This window comes from Echinops telfairi, unplaced genomic scaffold (assembly GCF_000313985.2).
Source record: "Echinops telfairi isolate 266 unplaced genomic scaffold, ASM31398v2 ScPeMD7_23;HRSCAF=83, whole genome shotgun sequence".
Classification (NCBI taxonomy): Eukaryota; Metazoa; Chordata; class Mammalia; order Afrosoricida; family Tenrecidae; genus Echinops; species Echinops telfairi.
The window spans coordinates 27419655-27428145 of record NW_022103920.1 but is presented as its reverse complement, the minus strand read 5'-3'; the positions used below and the strand labels follow the sequence as shown (position 1 = coordinate 27428145).

The window sequence follows — 8491 nt, the reverse complement described above, 5'->3', positions numbered from 1 at the left end:
TAAGGATGTGTCTACATTTAACTTAGTGACATATAGACATACACCCTTCACCTGCAAAAATGCAATACTAAAGTAGCACTAATACTACATGCAGACAAGCAAAGATACTACAAGCAAGGAGAACAAGGAGTCGTCCTCATCAAAATGATCTGGGTAAGGCTATCAGGTGTTGCTGTGCTCTTTGCATGTGTAGCTGTGTAAGTTGTCCTTCGTGGGTTTTTGCTGTCCTGGTCATTGGAAGCACGGTGGCTTGTAAGTCCCTTAACAGTGAAAGCAGATTGCTATTGAACACGAGGCCTAGGGTTCAAAATCGATTTCCCTGCACCGTCACAAGACATAGTACACTCTGCTAATGCAGTTTGACATCCAGCAGCTGTAAGCAATGGTGCAACTACTCTGTTGGGTATTCCAGCGAAAAACAAGCCTAGGACAGTGATACAGCTAATAGTGAAAAATGGATGATTCCACAATGCTGTGAAGAAAGACACCTTTGTGTCTCAGGACCTGTGAACCTGTTTTAGGCACCAGTAGCTGTACAGACAGGCACCACTATAAGAAGCATTCTCCATCGTCCAGTGGCAGGTTGCAAGCAATGAATGTATCCAGTCAGTCATTTCTCAAACGCCTTCAGATCTCCCACCTGTTCCAGTGAGTTCATTTGGGAGGCAGCTATAGTCACAGTCATTGCCTTACAAACTCCACCCACCCACCCAGCATCACGCCTCCACAGCCCCTTCCTGGCCTCAGCACCAACTCCCAAGCCAACAGCTCCACGCTCTGCCCTTCTTTTCTTCAGGAACATATTCCTATGTTTACAGTCCTACCATTATTGTCTTTAAATAGTAGCATTGCAATGCCTTACCTGCTGCTATCAAGTCCATTCCAAACCCATATCGCGTTTTTGAGGCCGGCAGCGTATGGCTGCGTCTTTCCAGTGGGTTTCAACAGGTGACCGTGCAGGTAGCAGTCTACTGCAGTCCACGGACTACCTAACAGCATCACCAGGGCTCCGCGCAATGATGTTGGTATCCTTTCTCCCTTCAGACTAAACTTTCCTTTCTAGCTTCGGGAGAGTTTTATTTTTCTATGGGAAAGGAGCCCAGGTGATGAGAAAGATGGATAGATTGGAGGTGAGTTAGTTAGTTTATTGTGCCAACCTGGTCGATAAACACATGTGGAATTAATTGAAGGGCGGAAGGATAAATGGCTCAGTGAGCCTCGTCTTTCGAGTTCTCGGGTCTCTTGCTTTCTGATGGTTCGACCAGGGTGCAGCTGCCTGAGCCAGTTCCCTGCTTCAGCTGACAAGGCTCACTTCCTGTAAGACACCCCCGAGGAGAAGCCCCATGGACCTACTCCGATGCATCCCTGGGTCAGCTTTCCTCCTGTAGTCAGTGTCATAGTGTGTGTTTTGTGAGATGATGGAGGACTTTGTGGATTGGTGTTGGATATATGGATATATGGGTTAATGTTGGACTTGTGGGCTTGGGCAGCACTGGGTTGGGATGTTTTCTTGATGTGCACGTAACCTTTATATAAAACTCTCTTTTATACATGAGTTTCTGTGGATTTGTTTCTTTAAAGTATCCAGACTAACACAGGAGGCTTGAAACCAGTATGATTAGAAAGGAATTCGATTTGGCAGGGTGTGTGTGTGTGTAAGTCCAGGTGGATTAGAGAAACAAATTCATAGACATTTATATGTGTAATAGAAAGAGCTTTATATACAAGGGCAATTGAATATTGATTGAATATCCAAGCCCAGTCTAGATCAAGTCCATAGGTCTGGTATTAGCCCGTATGTCCAGTACCAATCTATAAATTCCTCTTCAGACTCATGAAACAAATGCAATGATGTCGAATGTAGGACGATCACAGGCTAGTGGGTGGAAATTCATGTGGCTCTAGTGGCGGTATAAGCATCTCAGCACTGGCTGGGTTCTCCATGAGGCCTCTCCAGCTCCAAGGTTCTGGCTGCCATCAGCCTGTCTCCATGTGGCTTGTGAACAAGAATGTCTCACGGGGACTGAACAGAAAAAGAGTGTCTCCTGTCTCCTAAGAAGAAGACCTGAGTTCCCAGAATTCTCAGAAGGCCATGCCCACACAAAGGCCTCATTGGCTATGACCTGATGGACGGACTAGACTCCACCCCTTCAACTTTAATCCTCTCAAATTGACAAATGATTATATAACTACCACAGGGGGTTTCAGACGTCTCTGTGCCAATTTCCAGACGCAGGAGTGGAGCAGTGCATTAGATGTTTGGCCGGGAACAGCAAGGTCAGCCATTTGAACCCACCAGTCATTCCAATGGAGACAGAGGGGCAGACTTTTGCCTCAGATAGCCTATGGAGCAGTTTCCCTCTGCCCTCCAGGGCAGCGGCTCTCCACTTTCCTCATGCCGCAGCCCTTTCATATGGTTCCTCATGTGGTGGGGACCCTCCGAGCATAAAGTTATTGTTGTTGCTATGTCATCACTGTCATTTTGCTATTGTGATGAATCGGGCGACCTCTGTGAAAGGGTCGTTCGACTCCCAAAGGGGTCACGACCCACAGGTTGAGAACTGCTGTTCTAGGGTGTCGCTGGGTCAGAATGAGCCAATGGCATTGGGTAGGGGGCTAAGTACCATTTCCTGTAAGAGTCAAAGATGTGGAGACAACTTAAAAGATCTTACCAAGTGAAAAACAAACCAAAACATAAACATCGTGTGTGTGTCAGTCCAGGTTCACTAGAGAAACAAATCTAAAGGCACTCATATATGTATAAGAAAGAGCTTTAGATCAAAGAGTAATTGCATATTAAGAAAACATCCCAGCCCTATCCAGATCACGTCCATAAATCTAATATTAGCCCATAAGTTCGATACTAGTCCATAAATCCCTTTTCAGACTCACACATCACATGCAATGATGCAAAATGCAGGAAGATCACAGGCCAGTGGGTGCACAGTCTTGTGGATCCAGTGCCTGTGGAAGCACCCCAGGGCTCTCACAGGTCTCCTCAGCATGGCTCCACCTGGCTTCAACAGGAAGCAGGGAGCTGGAGTAGCCAACCTCCTGAGAGCCATTGATCTTGGTGGCACCTCCAAATGAGGGCAACAAAGCTACAATCTGATGGACAGGCTAAGCCCTACCCCTTCGCTCTCATAGCTTCAAGTTGGCACAAAATTAGGTAACTACCACTACATGTGAGGAAGCTACTTTTTAAATGTACTTGATATTAAGAACATTAATAATTCTTTTCAGGAGAGAATTGTTTGGAGCTGAGCTTATCTTCCTCGTCCTTTATGACTCTCATCCAGCAGCATGGCACATATATAAATGTAATACAAGGGAAAAATAAAAATTACCTTATTTTGTGTAGCTAATGTCATTTGTCACAAACTGTCCAAGTCCTGAGGTCACTCCCCACTGTTATGTCGCTTGGCATGACAAAAACTTCTACCTGGAAACATGCATTTCCCCACTACAAGAATTTTAGAATGTAAGGGATAACAGTTGTTTACAAGGTCCTTTGGGGGTTAAGGGAGTGTCGTGGGGAGATAGTTCAAACCTACCTGATGAAAACTTATTTGACTGTATGTTCTTATGGTGAGAAGAACTTGGGGCATGGAAATATTCCTCCATTCCAATTAGCCGAGTTATTCGTATTCTTCTAAACCAGGAGAGGTGTTGAAACCAGGTAGATGTCGTAACTACTTGTAGGTTACTTTTCTAGGTCCAGAGGAATGCACGAGAAAGGATCTGGAGAGACCTGGCTAGCATGACTTAGAACTCAGCCATCTCCTTGATATTACCCCGGTCTTTCAGAGAGGAAAACCAACCAAGGAAGTGGGTCAGATGCACACGGATTAAATAATATTGTGAACTGATTCTGCAGTCTAGTGGAAAAGCAGGCTGACATCAACATTTCGCTTCATTTCACTCTATATTGTTTATTAGAAATCAATAAGAACAGGACGGGCAAACCAAAAACCATTGTTATTGAGCTGATTCTGACTCAGTTTGACTCCATAAAACAGAGTAGGACTGCTCTGTAGGGTTGACAGAACTATAATCTTTGCAAAAGCAGACGGCAACATCTTTATTCCATAGAGCACCTGGTGGATTGAAACCACTGACCTGTCGGTTAGAAGCTGAGTGTTTAACCACTGTGCACCCAGAGCTCTTGTTGAATAACTAGATGATAATGATAAAGTAGGCAAAAGAACAAAACCAGAATTAAAGTGTTGGTTGACTTTAAAACTTCAATTGAAGCCCACTCAGAATACAGTTAGGACTTAATTAGGATAAAAAGAGAATTGGTGCCCTGTGATAGGAACCCCAATGACTAATTTTGCTTAAGATGAATAATGGATAAACTCTGCACACCCTTCTGTTTCCAAAGGTAATACATGTTTAAAATTCCCTATCCGTGATCTTGGAAAACAAAAGTTCTCCGTAACTCACTTGGTGGCAAAACCTGAACTGAACTCTTTTGGCAGTGAAATCAGAGCTAAATAGATATGAGGATATTTACAGTCTTTATCCCACTCCATGTGAATTAATTATGTATTTTATAACAGAAATGCTAATGTGTTGGTTCCAGAATGTTCTGGAACAAGGTGCATTCCATTTTACATTTCTAAAATAAGACAAACTATGCATTTCAAAACACATCTGTGAATGCAAACCCCCCAAAAAATCCTGTACAGTGGACTGAAAGATCTTCCAGTGGGTTACATGCTGGGATGCTAACTTTAAAGGTAAGTACATCACTCTTCAGGGGAAAAATGAAGCTTTCTGTTCCCATAAAGGTTTACAGCCTTGGAAATGTAAAACTAGAAAGTTCATTGGGAGTCAAAGTCTACTCAACAGCAGTGGGTTTGGTTTGAGTAGCAGGTTGAGTTGGCGTTTTATCACAGTTCTATCTACCTGGATCATGTGACTATGATCTTTTTTGCAATAAATAAATAAATGGGCTTTCCAAATACAGTTAAATATCTTGAAGTGAGATCATCTTTGATTAGGATTAGTCCTAAGCCCAAGGACGAGTGGTTTCATGAAACAAAAGGGCAAACGACCCATAGAAGAGAACACAAGGCGAAGCTAAAGGCAGAGATTGGAAGGATGAGGCCACACGCCAAAAGATGCCAAGAAGATCCCAAGAACACCAGGCGATGACGGCAGCCACCCAAAGCTGGGAGACAGACGTAGCATGTATTTTTCTTTGCAGCCTCTTGAGGGAATCAGTCCACTGAGACCTTCATTTTGAATTGGTGGCAATGGAGTCGTTGTTGTTATTTTTTTTCTAATGTACTCAGCTTGTTGAGCATCTTTTCATGTGCTTATTTTTATTCGGTATATATATACATTTGTTGTTAAAGTATCAATTAGAATCTGGTCCCTATTATTAAAAACCTGAGAATGTTTATATATTCTAAATGCTAGTCTACTATCAACTATATGATTTGAAATATTTTCTTTCAGTCTACAAGTTTTTCATTCTCTTAATCATGTTTTTCAAAGAGGATAATTAAGACTTTTAAATGAAGACCAATTTTGTCTTCTATAATTTGTACTTTTATAATGAAAAACTATTGCCTTTTCCTGTATTTTCTTATAAAAGATCTATAATTTTGTTTTTATATTTGTCTCTCATCTATTTTGAGTTAATTTTTTGATGTAATATATGGTTTTATTTATTTTTAAAAATATATGTTCTCTTTCCTTTTCATTTGGATCTAGGGATGGCTCAGATCTGAACTGTTTACTCCAGCAGATTGCCCCTTCATTGCTACTATATTAATGTAGTGTTTTCATTCCATAGTTCATTTGCTTGATATGCAAACTAATTATATACTGGCTAATTTCCAATTAAGAGGAGATGGCTGGCCACACCTGAAATACTGGTTAATGCAAAATAGTATGCAAATGCATATTCCTAATTATCCATAGGGTCTGAATAAATCACTGCAAAAGTAAATTGAGACTATGCTAGCAGTTGTCAAATCTCTTCTAACTGTGTTGGGCTGCTGTTGCTAGGTGCCATCGCATGTGTTCCACCTCATGGCCACTCTGTGCAACAGAATGGAATGCTGCCCGGTCCTGGGTTATTTTCACAAGCATTTGCATTGTTGCAGCCACTGTGCAAATCCGTCTGGTTGAAAGTCTTTGTTCTTTTTTGTTGACCCTCTAGTTGATCAGGCTTGATGTCTTTCTCCAGGAACTTGTCCCTCCTGATGACACATATTGAGTGCATGAGATGCAGTCTCGCCATCCTTGCTTCATAGGGACATTCTGACTCTATTTCGTCCAAGACAAATTTGGTTCTTCTCCTGGCAGTCCATGGTACTTTCAATACTACTCACCATCATTCTTCAAAGCAATTCTTCTCTGGTTTTCTTTATTCGCTGTCCAGGTGATGCATGCCTACAGAAACCTGTAATAGCTTAGGTCAGGCTTCCCTTAGTCTTCAAGGGACAGTTTTGCTCGTCAGCACTTTAAAGAGATTTTTTTTGCAGCAGCAGCACATTTGCCTAGTGCAACACAGCATATGGTTTCTTGGCTGCTGCTTCTGTGAGCATGGATTGTGGATCCAAGCAAAATGAAATCCTTGACAACTACAATCTTTTTTCCATTTATTACGATGTTATCTATTAGTACAGTAGTGAAAATTTTTGTTTTCTTTACACTGAATCGTTACTATAATGAAACTTTTTTCATCAGGAAGTGCTTCAAGTCTTGTTTGCTTTCAGCAAGCAAGGTTATATCTTCTGCATAGCATGAGTTGTTAATGAGCCTTTCTCCAATCTTGATGTCACATATTCTTCTTCATATAAATTTAACTTTGTGGAGTACTTGCTCAGAATACAGATCTCATAAGTATGGTGAAAGACCACAGCCCTGACCTTTTCTGATTTTGGATTTTGCAATACCCCGTTATTCTGTTTGTGCCACTCCTCTTGGTCTATGAACCTAAGGCTCCACTCTGAGATCCTCCAAAACTGAAAACTGACTGCCATGTAGTCATGACACCAGAGATGACTCATAGCGACCCCCAAGGGTTCCCGAGACTAAATGTTGAAGGTAGTAGAAAGCCCAGTCTCTTTCCTCGGAGCTGCTGGTGGTTTCAAACTCCTGACCATATGGATTGCAGCCCAAAATGTAACTGCTACCCCCTAGGACTCCTGAGCTCTTCTTAGAACCTTAGTAAGACTGATGCCAGAACACATGAAGATCTACGAGAAATGCCAACATCCACAGATGTTGAAATGAGACAAGGACCCTCCCTCACATCTGGCAGAAGAAAAAGCTATGGTCCTACATGTTTCAGAACTCTCATTCTCTTCCACGGAACCCAAAATTGGTTATGATCCATGCAATTGAATGTCTGTGTAGACAAGAAATGGCAGTCTTTCTGGTATTCTCTGCTTTCGGTCAAGCTCCATTTGTATTAGCTAGAGTAGCTTAGATAACTAAGATAATGTCCTCTTCTGAATCTGCCATGAATTTCTGGTGATCTCCTGTCACAGTACTGCTGTAGCCATTTAAAAAAAATTATCTTCAGCAAATTTTTCTTGCATATGTGATGAATGACATTGGTTTAAAACGTCAACATCCTACTGGATCACTGCTCTTTAGACGGGGCTCTGTCTCAGTGCTGCTAGAACAAACGGATGGCTTGAACAAATAGACATTTATTCTCTCACAGTTCATGGGACTGGAAGTCCAAATTCTGAGGCTTTTTCTCTGTCAACATCTGTGGTCAAGGAATTTCTTGTAGCTCTCTGTATGTGTCGGCATCCGTCTTCCTGTGGGTCTGGGAAGATGTCCGAGTGGAACCTTGGGCCCAAGGAATGCTGGCTTTCCTTCCTGGGCTGGCTTCCTACTCTGGCTTCCCTTCCTGGGCGGTAGTCAGGTGCCTGTAATCGCCGGTTACTTGTTTCATCTCTCTTTTGTCTCAAACCCACCCCTCACCTGTCTACCATATGGCTGGCACTGATGGAAATGGCAAACTGAAGAAAAATGGCCTCACATGTATTGCCGAAAAAGAACATTTCAAGGTCTATCACTAAGTACCATACTGTCTATGAAATGTAAGAAAGACTGATTAATATGATTATTATTCACATTTACAAACCAATCACTGCAAAAAAATAATAAAGAAATCAAGAATTCTTCAGTCTGAAACGGATCACACATGCAGTCAAGATGCATTGATAATTACTAATTGGAAAGTGAAAGTTGTAAAGAATGAAAAATCAGTAGTTGGGCAATAGGGTCTTGGTGATAGAAATGAAGCTGGAAATAACATGATTCAATATTGCAAGACCAATGATTTATTCACTGTAAACACATTTTTAAATAATATAAATGTCTTCCAAGTGCTTAGAAATGTGCCCATAACACCTTAGGCACTAAATATTAATCAGTGGGTCACTAATCACAAAGGAGGCTGTCTTCTAAGTGCTCAGACGCATACTGTCCTTCTCTGGTTTGTTTCAAAATTACT

At 41.8% G+C, this 8491-nt stretch overlaps 1 pseudogene; it reads right to left on the bottom strand.

Moving 5' to 3' along the window:
- Positions 1-281: 281 nt before the first annotated feature.
- On the bottom strand, positions 282-658 carry LOC101652093 (annotated as a pseudogene).
- Positions 659-8491: the final 7833 nt, after the last annotated feature.